Genomic DNA, 19871 nt, shown 5'->3' with positions numbered 1-19871 from the left:
ATTTGTAGTGGAGGAAACCTGCCTGGGGGCGAGATTCCCACCAGAGACGCTCGGCAGCACGAGACCAGGAGGACGCCCCGTGTGCTCATTACCATAATGGCAAAAGCTCCATGTATTTTAAATTTGTGTAGCTCTGATAAGCTCCCAACTGACCTGGCTGCGCTAATGATGGGAATTTATATTTTAGTGCACAGGGGCGCTGGCTGCAAGTCAGGAAATCTGCCGCTCTCCCGTGAGTGTCGGTGCCGTGTAACAATGTTAATTATAGAACAGAGGGGCCCAATCCTCAGGCACACTAAGACCTCTTAATAGCAGTTGGGCAGTGTAAGGAGGCTAACAGAGGGTGTAAATTCACACTCACTTTACCCATGGACGGGGCTTTAGTGTAAATGAGAAGCAGGTCCTGTGTGTCTGGCGGGTGGGGCAGAGCACCAGGAATCAGGTCTCATGGGGGACACTTTGGATATTGGCACTGACTGTAAAAAAGCCTGGTGCTGATTCATTGGGCCCGACTCCTTGTGACTTCAGTGGGAGAAGAGTCAGACCCACGGGATGAGTGCGGGGGCCCCGAATCCAATGGGAGTGTAAATGGCAGCACACGGGATCGGGTGTAAATTGATCTGAAAATAGATGAACGGTTGTACGCGGCAGAGCAGTGGAATTTGCACCAATTTGGCATCAGGTGAGGACCTAGTTCGGCCACTGGCATAATGGGAGCAATTCCCACTGAACTCAAGTGGAGTTCCATATGCTTCAGTAATGCCCTGCTTGGTGCGTACATGCCGCACTCCGGGCCTGGTCCACAGAGGGTGTGAGTGTGTCAGAGCCTCACTCACTCATGCTTTCCGCTCTGGAAGCCCCGGGGGTTCTGGCCATGACGACGGGTGTGTAAATGGGGGTTCAGCTGGGTTTCAGACCCAGAGTTCCTTGGAACGCAGGGCATGAGTTTTTATATCTGAAGCTGAAGCTCAAGTCACAGACCCTCCGCCCTCTGTGGAATGGCCCAGAGAGGACACACACTCCCCAGAGGGTCCCACAAGTCCTCTGATAAAAGCAAACTTCTCCTGAGCATTGGAGGCCCCCAGCAGTTTGACTCCCGGATGAGCCCCACTTACAAGATGGACACCACCTTGGTCAACACACCAGGGGCTGAGCTCATCTCTCTCGCCCATTTTACAGATGGCAGTGGCCTCACTCGAGGCGTGTCCCCCTGCAATCAGAGGTGTGATTAGAGCATGTGTAGACACACCTGGGCTAGTTCAGATAACAGCAGCAGCAACAACACGGCAGCCTGAGACACTGGGTTCACCCTCGACCAGCTACCCCATTCTGCCGTGGCTTCACTCCTATGGCTACTCAAGCTCGTGCGACCAAAGCCAGCGCGAGTCTGCTCCACGTACTGCAGCCACAACTTGGGATTGCAATGTGCAAAGTGCCAGGCAGGGAGAACCAGACCCCAGGGACATGGCCGCCGGTGGGGATAAGTCATCAAGCGAAGGCTAGTGACTCCACCCAGCTGCTTTCCCAGGTTGTGTCCTGCCAGTCCCCTTCCCTAGGTGAAGGCTCTGGAGTAAACAGGCGTAGCCCTGCTGGAGTCGGGGCAGCTTTGCCAATTTACCCCCAATGAGGAGCTGGCCCAAGAGGGATCATAGAATCATAGAATATCAGGGTTGGAAGGGACCCCTGAAGGTCATCTAGTCCAACCCCCTGCTCAAAGCAGGACCAATTCCCAGTTAAATCATCCCAGCCAGGGCTTTGTCAAGCCTGACCTTAAAAACCTCTAAGGAAGGAGATTCTACCACCTCCCTAGGTAACGCATTCCAGTGTTTCACCACCCTCTTAGTGAAAAAGTTTTTCCTAATATCCAATCTAAACCTCCCCCACTGCAACTTGAGACCATTACTCCTTGTTCTGTCATCTGCTACCATTGAGAACAGTCTAGAGCCATCCTCTTTGGAACCCCCTTTCAGGTAGTTGAAAGCAGCTATCAAATCCCCCCTCATTCTTCTCTTCTGCAGGCTAAACAATCCCAGCTCCCTCAGCCTCTCCTCATAACTCATGTGTTCCAGACCCCTAATCATTTTTGTTGCCCTTCGCTGGACTCTCTCCAATTTATCCACATACTTCTTGAAGTGTGGGGCCCAAAACTGGACACAGTACTCCAGATGAGGCCTCACCAATGTCGAATAGAGGGGAACGATCACGTCCCTCGATCTGCTCGCTATGCCCCTACTTATACATCCCAAAATGCCATTGGCCTTCTTGGCAACAAGGGCACACTGCTGACTCATATCCAGCTTCTCGTCCACTGTCACCCCTAGGTCCTTTTCCGCAGAACTGCTGCAGAGCCATTCGGTCCCTAGTCTGTAGCGGTGCATTGGGTTCTTCCGTCCTAAGTGCAGGACCCTGCACTTATCCTTATTGAACCTCATCAGATTTCTTTTGGCCCAATCCTCCAATTTGTCTAGGTCCTTCTGTATCCTATCCCTCCCTTCCAGCGTATCTACCACTCTTCCCAGTTTAGTATCATCCGCAAATTTGCTGAGACTGCAATCCACACCATCCTCCAGATCATTTATGAAGATATTGAACAAAACCGGCCCCAGGACCGACCCTTAGGGTACTCCACTTGATACCGGCTGCCAACTAGATATGGAGCCATTGATCACTACCCGTTGAGCCCGACAATCTAGCCAGCTTTCTACCCACCTTATAGTGCATTCATCCAGCCCATACTTCCTTAACTTGCTGACAAGAATACTGTGGGAGACCGTGTCAAAAGCTTTGCTAAAGTCAAGAAACAATACATCCACTGCTTTCCCTTCATCCACAGAACCAGTAATCTCATCATAAAAGGCGATTAGATTAGTCAGGCATGACCTTCCCTTGGTGAATCCATGCTGGCTGTTCCTGATCACTTTCCTCTCGTGCAAGTGCTTCAGGATTGATTCTTTGAGGACCTGCTCCATGATTTTTCCAGGGACTGAGGTGAGGCTGACTGGCCTGTACTTCCCAGGATCCTCCTTCTTCCCTTTTTTAAAGATTGGCACTACATTAGCCTTTTTCCAGTCATCCGGGACTTCCCCGGTTCGCCACGAGTTTTCAAAGATAATGGCCAATGGCTCTGCAATCACAGCCGCCAATTCCTTCAGCACTCTCGGATGCAACTCGTCCGGCCCCATGGACTTGTGCACGTCCAGCTTTTCTAAATAGTCCCTAACCACCTCTATCTCCACAGAGGGCTGGCCATCTCTTCCCCATTTTGTGATGCCCAGCGCAGCAGTCTGGGAGCTGACCTTGTTAGTGAAAACAGAGGCAAAAAAAGCATTGAGTACATTAGCTTTTTCCACATCCTCTGTCACTAGGTTGCCTCCCTCATTCAGTAAGGGGCCCACACATTCCTTGGCTTTCTTCTTGTTGCCAACATACCTGAAGAAACCCTTCTTGTTACTCTTGACATCTCTGGCTATCTGCAGCTCCAGGTGCGATTTGGCCCTCCTGATAACATTCCTACATGCCCGAGCAATATTTTTATACTCTTCCCTGGTCATATGTCCAACCTTCCACTTGTTGTAAGCTTCTTTTTTATGTTTAAGATCCTCTAGGATTTCACCATTAAGCCAAGCTGGTCTCCTGCCATGTTTACTATTCTTTCGACTCATTGGGATGGTTTGTCCCTGTAACCTCAACAGGGATTCCTTGAAATACAGCCAGCTCTCCTGGACTCCTTTCCCCTTCAAGTTAGTCCCCCAGGGGATCCTGGCCATCCGTTCCCTGAGGGAGTTGAAGTCTGCTTTCCTGAAGTCCAGGGTCTGTATCCTGCTGCTTACCTTTCTTCCCTGCGTCAGAATCCTGAACTCAACCAACTCATGGTCACTGCCTCCCAGATTCCCATCCACTTTTGCTTCCCCCACTAATTCTACCCGGTTTGTGAGCAGCAGGTCAAGAAAAGCGCCCCCCCTAGTTGGCTCCTCTAGCACTTGCGCCAGGAAATTGTCCCCTACGCTTTCCAAAAACTTCCTGGATTGTCTATGCACCGCTGTATTGCTCTCCCAGCAGATATCAGGAAAATTAAAGTCACCCATGAGTATCAGGGCATGCGATCTAGTAGCTTTGGTTTAGCCTGTCCTTTTGCAGGGAGTTCCTAAACTGTCCTGTTATTTTAAAGTCTTTCTTTAACACTGGTTTTCTTTTCTGGGATGGGATTGACAGATCTTTTGCTCCTCTTTTGCTGTAGCGATGGCTTGTAAAATCTTCTCTCTTAATGCCAGCAATGTAAGACAATCCCTGATTTTCCAGCAGATTTGGCTCTTCCCTATTGAAATGAATTCTTATATATTTGGGTAAGGTCAAAGAGCTTTTGGCTGCAGTTTCACTGTGATGTGTCCCAGAAATGCCCAGGGAGTCACAGCCCTGGTCTACACTAGGACTTTAGGTCGAATTTAGCAGCGTTAAATCGATTTAAACCTGCACCCGTCCACACAGTGAAGCCCTTTATTTCGACTTAAAGGGCTCTTAAAATCGATTTCCTTACTCCACCCCTGACAAGTGGATTAGCGCTTAAATCGACGTTGCCGGCTCGAATTTGGGGTACTGTGGACACAATTCGATGGTATTGGCCTCCGGGAGCTATCCCAGAGTGCTCCATTCTGACCGCTCTGGACAGCACTCTCAACTCAGATGCACTGGCCAGGTAGACAGGAAAAGAACCGTGAACTTTTGAATCTCATTTCCTGTTTGGCCAGCGTGGCAAGCTGCAGGTGACCATGCAGAGCTCATCAGCACAGGTGACCATGATGGAGTCCCAGAATCGCAAAAGAGCTCCAGCATGGACCGAACGGGAGGTACGGGATCTGATCGCTGTTTGGGGAGAGGAATCCGTGCTATCAGAACTCCGTTCCAGTTTTCGAAATGCCAAAACCTTTGTGAAAATCTCCCAGGGCATGAAGGACAGAGGCCATAACAGGGACCTGAAGCAGTGCCGCGTGAAACTGAAGGAGCTGAGGCAAGCCTACCAGAAAACCAGAGAGGCGAACAGCCGCTCTGGGTCAGAGCCCCAAACATGCCGCTTCTATGATGAGCTGCATGCCATTTTAGGGGGTTCAGCCACCACTACCCCAGCCGTGTTGTTTGACTCCTTCAATGGAGATGGAGGCAATACGGAAGCAGGTTTTGGGGACGAAGAAGATGAGGAGGAGGAGGAGGTTGTAGATAGCTCACAGCAAGCAAGCGGAGAAACCGGTTTTCCCGACAGCCAGGAACTGTTTCTCACCCTAGACCTGGAGCCAGTACCCCCCGAACCCACCCAAGGCTGCCTCCTGGACCCAGCAGGCGGAGAAGGGACCTCTGGTGAGTGTACCTTTTAAAATGCTATACATGGTTTAAAAGCAAGCATGTGAAAGGATTACTTTGCCCTGGCATTTGCGGTTCTCCTAGATGTAGTCCTAAAGCCTTTGCAAAAGGTTTCTGGGGAGGGTAGCCTTATTTCGTCCTTCATGGTAGGACACTTTTATCACTCCAGGCCAGTAACACATACTCGGGAATCACTGTAGAACAAAGCATTGCAGTGTATGTTTGCTGGCATTCAACCAAAATCCGTTCTTTCTCTCTCTGTGTTATCCTCAGGAGAGTGAGATATAATTCATGGTCACCTGGTTGAAATAGGGTGCTTTTCTTCAGGGACACTCAGTATAGCCCATTCCTGCTGTGCTGTTTGCCTGTGGCTGAACAGAAATGTTCCCCGCTGTTAGCCACGGGGAGGGGGGAGGGTTGAGGGGGTAGTCACGCGGTGGGAGGAGGCAAAATGCGACCTTGTAACGAAAGCACATGTGCTATGTATGTAATGTTAACAGCAAGGTTTACCCTGAAAGAGTGTAGCGACTGTTTTATAAAATGTGTCTTTTTAAATACCGCTGTCCCTTTTTTTTTCTCCACCAGCTGCATGTGTTTCAATGATCACAGGATCTTCTCCTTCCCAGAGGCTAGTGAAGCTTAGAAAGAAAAAAAAACGCACTCGAGATGAAATGTTCTCCGAGCTAATGCTGTCCTCCCACACTGACAGAGCACAGACGAATGCGTGGAGGCAAATAATGTCAGAGTGCAGGAAAGCACAAAATGACCGGGAGGAGAGGTGGAGGGCTGAAGAGAGTAAGTGGCGGGCTGAAGACAGGGCTGAAGCTCAAATGTGGCGGCAGCGTGATGAGAGGAGGCAGGATTCAATGCTGAGGCTGCTGCAGGACCAAACCAGTATGCTCCAGTGTATGGTTGAGCTGCAGCAAAGGCAGCTGGAGCACAGACTGCCACTGCTGCCCCTCTGTAACCAACCGCCCTCCTCCCCAAGTTCCATAGCCTCCACACCCAGACGCCCAAGAACGCGGTGGGGGGGGCCTCCGGCCAACCAGCGACTCCACAACAGAGGATTGCCCAAAAAAAAGAAGGCTGTCATTCAATAAATTTTAAAGTTGTAAACTTTTAAAGTACTGTGCTTAAAGTGCTGTGTGGCATTTTCCTTCCCTCCTCCACCACCCCTCCTGGGATACCTTGGTAGTCATCCCCCTATTTGTGTGATGAATGAATAACGAATGCATGACTGTGAAGCAGCAATGACTTTATTGCCTCTGCAAGCGGTGATTAAAGGGAGGAGGGGAGGGTGGTTAGCTTACAGGGAAGTAGAGTGAACCAAGGGGCGGGGGGTTTCATCAAGGAGAAACAAACAGAACTTTCACACTGTAGCATGGCCAGTCATGAAACTGGTTTTCAAAGCTTCTCTGATGCGTACCGCGCCCTCCTGAGCTCTTCTAACCGCCCTGGTGTCTGGCTGCGCGTAACCAGCAGCCAGGCGATTTGCCTCAATCTCCCACCCCGCCATAAACGTCTCCCCCTTACTCTCACAGATATTGTGGAGCACACAGCAAGCAGTAATAACAGTGGGAATATTGGTTTCGCTGAGGTCTAAGCGAATCAGTAAACTGCGCCAGCGCGCCTTTAAACGTCCAAATGCACATTCTACCACCATTCTGCACTTGCTCAGCCTGTAGTTGAACAGCTCCTGACTACTGTCCAGGCTGCCTGTGTACGGCTTCATGAGCCATGGCATTAAGGGGTAGGCTGGGTCCCCAAGGATACATATAGGCATTTCAACATCCCCAACAGTTATTTTCTGGTCTGGGAAGAAAGTCCCTTCCTGCAGCTTTTGAAACAGACCAGAGTTCCTGAAGATGCGAGCATCATGTACCTTTCCCGGCCATCCCACATTGATGTTGGTGAAACGTCCCTTGTGATCCACCAGAGCTTGCAGCACTATCGAAAAGTACCCCTTGCGGTTTATGTACTCGGCGGCTTGGTGCTCCGGTGCCAAGATAGGGATATGGGTTCCGTCTATAGCCCCACCACAGTTAGGGAATCCCATTGCAGCAAAGCCATCCACTATGACCTGCACATTTCCCAGGGTCACTACCCTTGATATCAGCAGATCTTTGATTGCGTGAGCTACTTGCATCACAGCAGCCCCCACAGTAGATTTGCCCACTCCAAATTGATTCCCAACTGACCGGTAGCTGTCTGGCGTTGCAAGCTTCCACAGGGCTATCACCACTCGCTTCTCAACTGTGAGGGCTGCTCTCATCCTGGTATTCATGCGCTTCAGGGCAGGGGAAAGCAAGTCACAAAGTTCCATGAAAGTGCCCTTACGCATGCGAAAGTTTCGCAGCCACTGGGAATCGTCCCAGACCTGCAACACTATGCGGTCCCACCAGTCTGTGCTTGTTTCCCGAGCCCAGAATCGGCGTTCCACAGCATGAACCTGCCCCATTAGCACCATGATGCATGCATTGGCAGGGCCCATGCTTTCAGAGAAATCTGTGTCCATGTCCTGATCACTCACGGGACTGCGCTGACGTCGCCTCCTCGCCCGGTATCGCGTTGCCATGTTCTGGTGCTGCATATACTGCTGGATAATGCGTGTGGTGGTTGATGTGCTCCTAATTGCCAAAATGAGCTCAGCGGCCTCCATGCTTGCCTTGGTATGGCGTCCGCACAGAAAGAAGGCGCGGAACGATTGTCTGCCATTGCTCTGACGGAGGGAGGGGCGACTGACGACACGGCTTACAGGGTTGGCTTCAGGGAGCTAAAATCAACAAAGGGTGTGCCTGTACATCAAGGAGTATTTCAGGCAGGACTGCACGGAGGGTTCCAATAAGAAATGGTGCACCAAAGTTATCGTTGTTATTGGAACAAGGAGGTTAGCCTGGCCTCTGATTGATACATGGCTAGATTAACCTCGCTGCGCCATCTCTGTGAGTGACTGCAGTGTGATCTAGACAGGGGAGGAGGAAAATGAGTCCAAAACAAATCTGGTCTATTTCTTGTTCTGACCCACTCCATCGATCCTTTACATCTTTGGCTGGCAGCAGACAAAAAAGGCGCGAAATGATTGTCTGCCCTTGCTTTCACGGGGGGAGGGAGGGTGGGAACGGGGTCCTGACGATATGTACCCAGAACCACCCGCGACAATGTTTTAGCCCCATCAGGCATTGGGATATCAACCCAGAATTCCAATGGGCAGCGGAGACTGCGGGAACTGTGGGATAGCTACCCACAGTGCAACGCTCCAGAAGTCGACGCTTGCCTCGGTACTGTGGAAGCGCTCCGCCGAGTTAATGCACTAATGCACTTAGAGCATTTTCTGTGGGGACACACACACTCGAATATATAAAACCGATTTCAAAAAAACCGACTTCTATAAATTCGACCTAATTTCGTAGTGTAGACATACCCACAGACTTCTCTTAAATGTTCATCCTTTAGCTGGTATCAGAGTCCTCCTACCTCCACTACTGGTCTTTTAACTCTCTCCCAGCCACAGCACTTGCAACCAATTAAATCTTCCCTGGCAGCTTTCTCTGGAGCAGTCTGCAGCAGTTTGGTGGGTTCATGTCTTGGAGAGGTCAGATCATTGCAATTCAGCCTCTCCTGTCTGGGCTCACCAAATCTTACACTCCTGGAGCAGGGGCAGTTTGAATAGTGGAGTCTTATTAAACTTAGTATCCACAAAACAAACAAGAGCTTCAAGCCTTTTCTGGTTCCCTTGGGAGTGCTACACTGCAGCTGAATTGAGCCGAGGCGAACGTATGGCTCCTCTCAAAGAGTGCACTAAAGACACGAAGTGATGGGGCTTGTTTCTCTTCTGGGGAGCTGCATTCACTCAGCTGTGGGGGGAGGTGGGGAGGAAGGGATAGCTCAGTAGTTTGAGCATTGCACTGCTAAACCCAGGATTATGAGTTCAATCCTTGAGGGAGCCATTTAGGGATCTGGGGCAAAAACTGGGGATTGGCCCTGCTTTGAGCAAGGGGTTGGACGAGATGACCTCCTGAGGTCCCTTCCAACCCTGATATTCTATGATGCTAGAACAGACCAGCAGGGGAGCGTCTCCTCTCGTGCAGGGAATCATCTCAGGAGAAGCACAAGGAACAATCTGTTGAACAACCTTTGGACTGTACACATCTGTCCTAGACTACACAACACCTCTTCTCTCCTCCTCGCTTCATCTTCAGGGAGCAGTATTTTACTGCACGCCGTCTGCTCTGACCCCTTTTGTTGCTACACAAAAAGTGTTCATGGGAACATTGCTGGTGCCAGCACTGCCAGGGCACTAGCGTGTGTGCACACTTCATCACCGTTGCCAGCGCTGGGCGTTTCCACAGCAACAGGCTGCATCGGCAAGAGGTGTGTGGCTCCGGGGTCGTCATCCCAGCATCCCTCATGCCGCCATCAGGCACGTTGTCTTGTGTGGGCTTTTTGCAGTGCATTGTGGGATACGAGCACCCCTCTCAGGGAATGTTAGCGTTTAGGGTGCGGGACAGATCTGGCAATGTCCTGGCACATCCTGGGCGAACCTACCTGAATTAAGGGTAAGTCACTTTGGAGTCCATTGTATTAAAAATGCAAAGTTTCTGTATTATTGGGGGTTGCACAAAATTTCTCTAGGGGGGAGGCGTGGCCAGTGTAAACCTCCAGAAGCATTATGAGCTTCAAAGGACTATTTCAAAGAACTCGCCAGACAAACAAAGTTACATGGGGCTCTGGGGAAATACCTGGGGGAGGCAAATGCACATTACTAGGCATGGCAGGGTGGAGGATTCGTGCATGAGTCCCCACTGACAAAAAAAACAACCACTTTGTTGGGAGCTGTTCTTCGTTTGGTCACTTTAAGAGTTGCTTTGGCAGGAAGGGGCAGAAGAGGAATGGAGGAAGGACCCAATAGCCATCACAGCCAAAACATAGAGTAAAAAACAAAGGACAGATTTGTACCCACACGTTCAGAACACACGAGATTACCAGTCCATTGCTTTAATGACTTGGCTGACTCATCAGGTGAAAGGACCCCATTGCCACCAGCTGTCCTTTGATCAGCCAAAGTCAGGAATAGAAGACACGGCCGTTAAAGCCTGCGGTGGTGCAGAGATATCTAGTAAGAGTCCTTGTGATAAATGAAGGTGGGGGGAGCTCCTTTTTATGGACACCCAGCCAGCCAGTTAGCTATAAAGTTCCTCTTGGTGGCTGTTCTCTGCTTGCTTTACCTGTAAAGGCTTAACAAGTCCCCCAGGTAAAGGAAAGGGAGTGGGCACCTGACCAAAAGAGCCAATGGGAAGGCTAGAACTTTTTAAAATGGGGAAAAAACGTCTGATGTTGTTCTCCAGGAAAGAGAGGGACGGGGAGCAGTTATGCTATGAGAAGCTTTAAGCCAGATATGACCATAGAGCATCATATCATACCTAGAACAACTTATTTGGAACCCCCAGATGTGTAAGTAGATCAGGAATGTTTAGAAAGACACAATTAGGTTTATTTCTGTTTATTTCTTATGGCTAGTGGACTCCTCTGTGCTAATCCCAGGTGCTTTTGTTTGCTTGTAACCTTTAAGCTGAACCTATTTTGGGTGCTTAATTTTTGGAATTGCTCTTTTAAAATCTAGCAAAAGCCTAAGTTCCAGATGTATTTTCTTTCTTTTTGTTTCTAATAAAATTTACCTTTTTTAAGAACAGGATTGAGTTTTTGGTGTCCTAAGAGGTTTGTGCATGTTGTTTAATTAGCTGGGGGCAACAACTAATTTCCTTTGTTTTCTTTCTCAACTCTTCTCCGGAGTGGGTGGGGGTGAAAGGGCTTGAGGGTGCCCTAGAGGAAGGAATTCACAAGTGCACCTTCCTGGGCTCTCAAAGGGGTTCTGCACTTGGGTGGTGGCAGCATCTATCCAGCCAAGGTCAGAGAGAAGCTGTAACCTTGGGAGTTGAATACAAGCCTGGAGTGGCCAGTATTAATTTTTTGAATCCTAGCGGGCCCCCACCTTGTGCCAGAGTGGGGAATCAGCCTTGACAGTCCCAGTCTTTCAAGCAGGATTCAAGTTCCGCTTAGTACAAGCCATGCTATGGCATCCGTTTTATTGGACGTTTTTCTTCTGCTGTTTATTGTAAGAGTTGCTTTGGCAGGAAGGACCAGAAGAGCAATGGAGGAATAACCCGGCCATGGCCAAGATAAGAAGCAAAGGCCAATGACCACAAGGGGGGTTCGAACGCAGCCATACAGAGCACAACGGATTATCAGTCCATCGCCTTAACCAGTCAGCCAGGCCATCAGTTAAAAGGGCTCTGGTGTCACCAGCTGACCTGCTGAAGACAGTGCTGAAGCCTGTAATCATGCTAGTGTTGGGGAAGCCTCCTGCAAGATTCCCATTCTCGAGAGGTGGCTGTGAGTCCTGGCGGGTGAAAGACATGCTACGGCAATTGCTCCCTAGCTGCTGCCACCAGAACAAGGAGGAAAGGCCAAAGATAAATGTGGTGTTTGAAATCACATGGGCAGATCACAATGAAAGTGCTGGGACATCAGTTGGGGTGGCTGAGTCACATGACTGACCCCATAACATGTGCTGTGTCTGTTTCTGGAGGATGCCCCCAGGTGGCTCCCGCAGGTCCCAGCCCTGGGTTATAAATAGGCTTCATAGAACTCAATTTTTAATTTTTTTTCTTTATAATTTTGACAATGTCAATGTTGATTTTTAAGGGTTTTTAAATTTTTGTTATCAGTTTAAATGTCCACTATTGGTTAAAATCATGGGTTTTCAGCAACATTTTTATATTTATTGATTTATATTTCACAGTGGAGGGAATTAAAGGGGGGGTCAGACAATAATTATTTAATGGCAGTAGATGTTGAGATTCAAAAAGTTAAAGCTTTCTAACCATTAAGACACAAATTGGCATAATCACATGTCAAAATATACAGTAAATATCCCAAAATCAACCTCTAACAATGTCTCGAGCAGCATTTCTCTTACTTTGCTTATCTGCAAATGTATGATTATTATCGATGGAAATATTTTCCTGTGGGTTTGTGTGCATGCAGGGAACTTGATGTTTACTGATATTTACCAATAACAATCTTATCCATCCAAGCCTAGTTCTAAACAGAGCCCCGCGCTGCGTGTGAGATGAGCATGGAGCGTGGGCTGTGGTTGCAGGCTGTGGTCCCTGTTCCCAGCACAGGAGTGTCTCCTCTCCCAACCCCAACCCCATCCCCTCGGCTCTGGCAGTATTTATAGACACACAGCCCCAGGGAGGGCAGGCAAACAGCACCCTTTGGGACAGACCTACAGCTCTCTCCTGCTGGATCCGGCTCCCTCTCCCCAGGCCAGGCCCTGCAGGAATGAAAATTAAACCCTTATGAAGTGAATGTGTCACTGCTCACACACGGGGCCGGACTCTGTCCTGGGGACAGGAGCATGATCCCAGAATGACACTGCTGCAAGCCGTGGGGTTCCTCTGTATTTACACACACACACAGAGCTGTGTGACTGAAGAGCATGGACTGGGGTGTGTGCGGGAGGGTCATTTTACATAGTCGCCTCGCAGTCTCTCCAGGACATGGGCACAGAGAGCGGGAGCTGCCATAGCAATGTTCCCTCTCATTTTTTCCATCCATGTGCAGAATAAATTTTGTTATGTGCACCGAGGTATGTGCCTATGTGTGCCATCAGTAGAAACAAAAAAGCTAGATATAATATATATTTTTAAAAAGTTACCATAGGGATAATTACTCCAGCCAGGACAGGTTAGGCCTTTTAGAACTCACTACTCAAAGAATTAAATTTAAGGGGAAGAGAAATGAAAAATATGAAATGCACAAACCAGTCAAAACACTAAAATCACACACTTTGAAAGAATAAAATTACAGAGAATATGTGTGCATTACAGGAAGTACGAAGAAGTAACAACAACAATAAAACGAGTATGTGTTGGGAGGTGAGTGTGAAAGAGACTGTGTGTGTGTGTGTGTGAGAGAGAGAGAGACAGACAATGTGAACTGGCTGCTGGGGAAATCTCAGAAACAGTGCATGTCCCTTTAAGAAAGGCACTCAGTCACACTCACCGTTCAAGGCTCTGTCTTTAAGGGCTTGTCTACACTGGCACTTTACAGCGCTGCAACTGTCTCACTCAGGGGTGTGAACCCCCCCCCCCCCCCGAGCCCTGCAAGTTTCAGTGCTGTAAAGTACCAGTGTAGACAGTGCACCAGTGCTGGGAGCCGTGCTCCTCCGTGCTATTCCCCGCGTGAGGGTGGGTTCTTAGAGCGCTTTAACGTTGCCAGTGAAGACGCCCTCAGATAAAGTTCAGATCTCACCACAGAGGAGCGCCTGCGGGCTGCTTCTTGGAGCTACTTCTTGTTGCCCCATGTTTATCAGTTACACCCCCCCCCCCATCTATTCTCATTAGTGAGTTTCTCCCCCGGCCCCGAGTCTCATGGACACATCGCTGCACAATTACGCAGCCCACAGACCCCTCTCTAATCCCAGCCCCCCTGGTCTGCCCCGGTGACCCAGGAACTTCTTGGTGCCAACTGACCGAGGGCAGAGGGGTGCACAGAGTTTTATGGGATCCCCTGGGACAGATATATGCACAATAGCTCACCAAAGGGTGGCCTGAGAGGTCTCTACCAAGAGTCCGTAGCCCACTGGGCATCATCATTGCTGCAAGGTGTTTGTATGGGACATAGCTTAAGAGAGATGTGAAAAGTCAGAGATTAGGCTCCAGAAGTGTTGAAGAAAAGCTCATCTCCTGTGCCATGGCAATCCCTTCGGCTGAGCCAATCAACACACAGAACAAAGCCCAGCCGTGGAGACAGGCTATATGCACTGTCTGGGCCAGGTGCGGGCCTGAGAATCTACAAAGGGCTTATAGATCATAGAATATCAGGGTTGGAAGGGACCTCAGGAGGTCACCTAGTCCAACCCCCTGCTCAAAGCAGGACCAATCCCCAATTTTTGCCCCAGATTCCTAAATGGCCCCCTCAAGGATTGAACTCACAATCCTGGGTTTAGCAGGCCAGTGCTCAAACCACTGAGCTATCCCTCCCCCCAGCTACACTTACAGTGGCTTGGCTACACTAACAGTGCTGCTTAGAGAAGACGCTACCTATGAGAGAGCTCAGCGTAGGTACTCCACCTCCACGAGAGGTGGTAGCTAGGCCAAAGGGAGAAGCCCTCCTGTCGACACAGCGCTGTCTGCACTGTGGGATAGGTCAGTATAACTGCGTAGCTCAGGGATGTGGATTTTCCACACCCTTGATCGATGTAGTTAGACTGACATACACTGATAGTGTAGATCAAGCCTAGGACAAAGGACCCCCAGGATAAGTCTGTGAAGAACGACCTCCTCTGGGAAGAGACAATGGTCTGAACCTAAAAAGAAAGAGGAGAGGGGACAAGAGCTCCCTTTCACCCAGGAGGCGGCTGACAGTGTTTGTCTCAGGAACAGGAGATCACAGCCAAGCCTGGAGTAAAACCCCGGAAGGACTGTGGGGTGAGCGTTGCTCTACCAGACAGAAAAGAATCTCGTTCAGTGAGTCTAGGCTCTAGTCAAGGTGGTTTGATTTTATTGGCCATGGAACCATTTCTTTCCAACCCTTCTCCTTGCTACCCCTCGAATCTCTACACTCTGTGAAATCACTTGTCCTTGGTGTCACTATGAAGGGATCTAGGGCTGTGTGTTGATCAGGGCAGTGATTGGAGGTGGAGCTGGTCAGCTGGGGGCCCTGTTCCTTTGGGAGCAGCGGATCTGTGACTGCAGTGAGTGCCCTGCGGGACAGGGGCTGGGTGCTGCAGCAGGACGCTTGGAGGGCTGGGGGCTGGAGTGTGCCTATTGCCAACCTAGAGAGAGGTCACCCCACGAGGCCTAGAGGGCACAGCTTGTGTGGCCTGTAGCCAGGGGAGTCGGAAAGCTGATCCCTGGCGGGCACAGACAAGGCTTCCTCATGCCAGGGGCAGCTGGTAGTGAAGTGCCTCACTGCCCCGGGTCCCCCCAGGGACCATCACAGGCCCCCAGAACCTCCAGCCTCCTCTTCTTTCTCCTCCTCCCCACCATTCCCCTCAATATATGGGGGCTCTCCCCTGCCCTTCCCCGCAGGCCTCTCCTGTCGCTCCAGGTCAGGCTGAGCGACGGCTCTTTTCTCCACATTGCAGGTGATGATCGGGGCAGCCGTCACGAGGAGCAGGGCCAGGGTGGAGCGCAGGATCCAGACCCAGAGAGAACAGCAGGTGCTGGAACATGGGAGAGAGCAGGGGGAGAGGTCACGCGCCATGGGGCTGAGTGTGGGAGCAAATGCACAAGACAAGCCTCACTCCCTGCCTGGCTGGAGGGGTCTTTGTTGAGTGCTTCCCCCCCACACCACACACACTGGGCGTGTGTTGGGGAATTTCACCCAGCAATGACACATCCTGGACAAGCCAGGGGGAGGCCTTTGACTGACCCTGGTCTTACTGGTTAGAGACCTCATGTAATCCTGCCTGGCCCCGCTCCTGCGAGGATCTTCCTCACTGCTGCCTCTTTGCCCACGGGTGTCCAGCCCTAGTACCTGGTCAGCTGGTGTCAGCCCGCTGCTCTGCACCCTTGGGGCCCTTTCTGAGACATGCTGACAGCTGGAATCTGGGCTGATACATTGGGGACTGAACTGGGGACCTCCAGAGCTGAAAACATCAGCTGCCATTTCATGAACTAAAGAACCAAGCCTCTGACATCCTTGGTTGTAACAAGCCACAGCCTCTGTGGCTAGGCAGTGAGAGAAACTTGCAACACACTCACCACTGGGTTAGGCTGTCGCCCTGGGGCTGCTCCCAATTAGGACAGGCCAAAATTGTCTAATCTCAGTGCAAGGCTTCCCCCTTCTTACAGAGAAATCACACAGAACTAAAGAAAACCAGTTACCTTTGGCAGAAGCTTCCCCATTCAGAGTTGCTGGCCCCAAGTATATCTGTATGGTAGATGTACAGTAGAATATGGTTCCCTTCAATAATCTGAAACCCGTATATAAATCAGAAGCAAAATGTCAGAAATTACCACAGAAGTACATGGGCGTGAAAGCAATAGACTGGGGTTTCTTTCTAGGACACAGGCTTTGTAAAATCACCCCATAAATCTTAGATTCTATTCCTCAATGTCTGACTTAAGGAACATTGACATCACACAAAATTTCAGGTGTATATGCCCCCCCCGCAAAAAAACCTGAAACTTTGTGTCATGTCAATGTACTAAACCTAACAACTAAGATAATGCTATATAAACATATTCCCCCTGGGTGTGCAGGGGGAAGGGAGGTGCTGGGGGGGGATGGCCTGGGGGGCACTGGAAGTGCTAAGGGGCAGCCCAGGGGGTGCCATGAGAGCTGGGGGGCTGGTCTGTGGGGGCTCCACAGGTGCTCAGGTGGGAGCAGCCCGGGCCCCCTGCTGGTGATGTGGGGGGGATTGGCGGGGCTGACAGGCTCCCTACCCGGCTTCTTGGAAGTGGTGACATGTCCCTCCCTAAGCTCCTAGCTCCGCATGCTACCAGCTCCGCAGCTCCAATTGGCTGGGAACTACGGCTAATAGGAGCTGTGGAGGCGGCGCCTGTGGGCGGAAGTAGAGCACAGAGCTAGGCACTGAGAGAGGGAGGGACATGTTGTCGCTTCTGGGGAGCCCCCACAAGGTAAGCCCAGAGCCCTTCCCCTCTCCTATGCCCCAACCCCGAGCCCCCTCCACACCCAAACTCCTGCTGCTGCGGGGCTTGGGGGCAGTGACCCAAGACTGCCCCAGCAGCAGCTGTTGTGTCTGGCCCAGGGGCTGCCTGAGCTGCTCAGACAGCCCTGGAGCCAGCCACACCGGGCGCTGCAGAAGTCACGGCGGTAACTTCCGTGACCTCCATGACAATCTCGCAGCCTTATCTAAGACATGTCTTAGAAACTGGGTTCTGAGGTGTATTGAAAACTGTGGCAGAATTGAGGGCTATCACTTTAATTTGTGAGCTAGTTCCTAGTACTGCTTGTGGGCTCCAAGGGAAGTCATATGATTTGTGTCAGTCTGGATGTAAGAGCCAGCCCAGAGTAAAGTTGTATGAGGAGTGTCTCGCTTCCTTAGGGAGCAGCCTGCTTTGTGTCTCTCTGGTTTTGGTAGTGTCATTCTGAATTCTAAGAAATAATCGTCGTATTATGCTTTAACCTTCCAACAAGAGTACTGATGTTTTTATTTAACTTCTCTATGTATATGCTGGTAACATCACAGGGCAATCACCTATTTGATGGCCAGTCAGTAGGGGAGGAAGCATAGGGCATGATGTCACACCGCTTCTCGAGTTGATGGTTTAGGCAGGGACACCATCTGCCTCCACTTCTAAAGATTCATGGCCCCGCTTCCTCTGGAGTACTTTGACAATTCCACAGCACTGTCCATGGAGTTTCATCCAATCAGGATTGATGAGGTCATCTTTTTATGACAGATTATTTACCCAATACAGCAAATGTCATGAAGAAATTGGAAGAAATCCAGAAGAATCATTCAATCTATAACTGTACATTGCTGGCTGTCTACTGGAAGTCCCAAAATATCAATCAGCCTCCGCGGATCATGTCACTTTGAGGAAAATGATCGTAAGATCTTCTGATCATGAATGGAGTAAATGGTTAAACAACAAAATTGTTGAGCACTTGATAAAAGATATAAGCTAAAAATCTGTTAAAATTTGAAAACCACAAATATGTAATAAAATTCAGAGCTGGAGCTGAATTCTGCAGCTTAATTATTAACACACACATTCAAGCACCCAATCTGACATTTTACACCAAAAAGGTTTACGTCCTCCAGTTTAGGGCAAGCAAACAAAGAAAGATCTCTTTGTAATCAGTAAATTAATTTCCCTTATTTTCCACTGACCTGAGTAAAAATCAAAATAGTTGTTAAAACACCACTTTTACAGGCAAAAGAGCTTTCTTCATCTCAACACAAAGGTGGGATTTTAAATTCTCCCAGGATCCCACAAATTGTAGAGTCATTACATGTGACTGTTTGAAATCATCATATGGGGACACCAAAAAAATCAATGATCAAATAAATAAAAGAACGTCTTGTGCCACATGCAGACTAGAAGGCTCTAGCAGCTCACCAGGCTTTACTGTTACTCAGAAAGTAGAAAACGGACCAGCTCCTCAGTTGGTCTGAATCAATAGAGTTCCACCAAAGTCCAGGCGAGGAAAGATGAACTCAGAGCCCAAATCCGCACGAGGTGCTGGCTTCCCTCAGCTCCAGTTGGACCTAATGAGATTTGCAGCTGCTCAGCACCTTGCTTGATTAGTCCTTTAAGCTTTAAAGCATGTGACCAGGAAAACCACTGGTAAACTAAGGGAGTCACTGAAAAATTGAAGCTGATTTGAGAAACCCTAATGTGCTGAATTCACAGGCTATGCAACTGGTGGTGTGAACTGGACATTAGGAATACATTGTCCAGAAAACAGATACTAATTGGAACCCTACTGAACTGGGTCCCAAAACTCCTGTTGACTTCAATGGGCTTTGGATCAGACCCTGAGTAATTGATATGCCTTTTTCACCTTGTGCCCGGCCTCACAAAGTAAAATATACAAAACCTAAATTTCTTCCACATGATACTGGGCAGAGACGTATATATAAGGGGCTAACTCTGCTCTCACTGAAATCGATGGAAGCTTTTCTCTTGCATTCAAAGGAGTTAGGATCTAGTTGGTACTAGGACTAAAATATTTTAGCTCTATCTATTCATAGATTCATAGACATTAAAGGCCAGAAGGGACTTGATGATTTGACCTCCTGCATAACAGAAGCGATTTCTGTATCTCCAGCCCGCAACTTCTGTTGTGCTAGAACATGTCTTTTAGAAAGAAACATCGAGTCTTGCTTTAGAGACTTCAAGCCATGGAGAATCCACCACATATTAAATGAGTTCCCTGCCTGAGCACCTGTTCCCTTACCATGGAGTCTCTAAAATGAAATAAGCCCTAGAACATAAACGAGAGAGATGGGTCGGAGCTGCAATATTCAAAGGCAGATTTTGAACTTCCTCTTTCCCAGCGCCAAGAAAAGATGGAAGGGATTTTAACTCAGGGTTTTGACCAAGGTCATTAGATAGGGGAGAATTGCAAAATATGGGTCTGGATAATGTGTGCCCAGAACTTAGAGATGCAGCCACTTATAATTTAGCATCATTTCCTGCTGTGCATGTGCCCGGGGTGTTTTTCAAATGGCCACAACCCGGTTAGTTTACCCCCATCTGCTCTGAACTTCAAGCAAAGTCCATATGGACATTCCTGACGATGCACCTGACAAATTTCTCATTTAAGGATTGATCAATTTTTTGAAGAGGTTAAACCTGTTGCATAAAACTTAGAAAGGGCTGGTGGAATCTTGTTCAACCATTAAATAAAATAAAACAAAACAATTAGCGTTGAGCTGGACTTCAGGAATGGAGACTTCAGCACAAGAGATGGAAATTTTGAAACTTTTACTCTAGTTGCCACTGGCTGCTCCCACTGCGCCCCCACTGCCTGCC

Source organism: Lepidochelys olivacea (assembly GCF_965140295.1).
Source record: "Lepidochelys olivacea isolate rLepOli2 genome assembly, contig: Scaffold_30, whole genome shotgun sequence".
NCBI lineage: Eukaryota > Metazoa > Chordata > Testudines > Cheloniidae > Lepidochelys > Lepidochelys olivacea.
Note: the sequence above shows the minus strand (reverse complement) of the source record.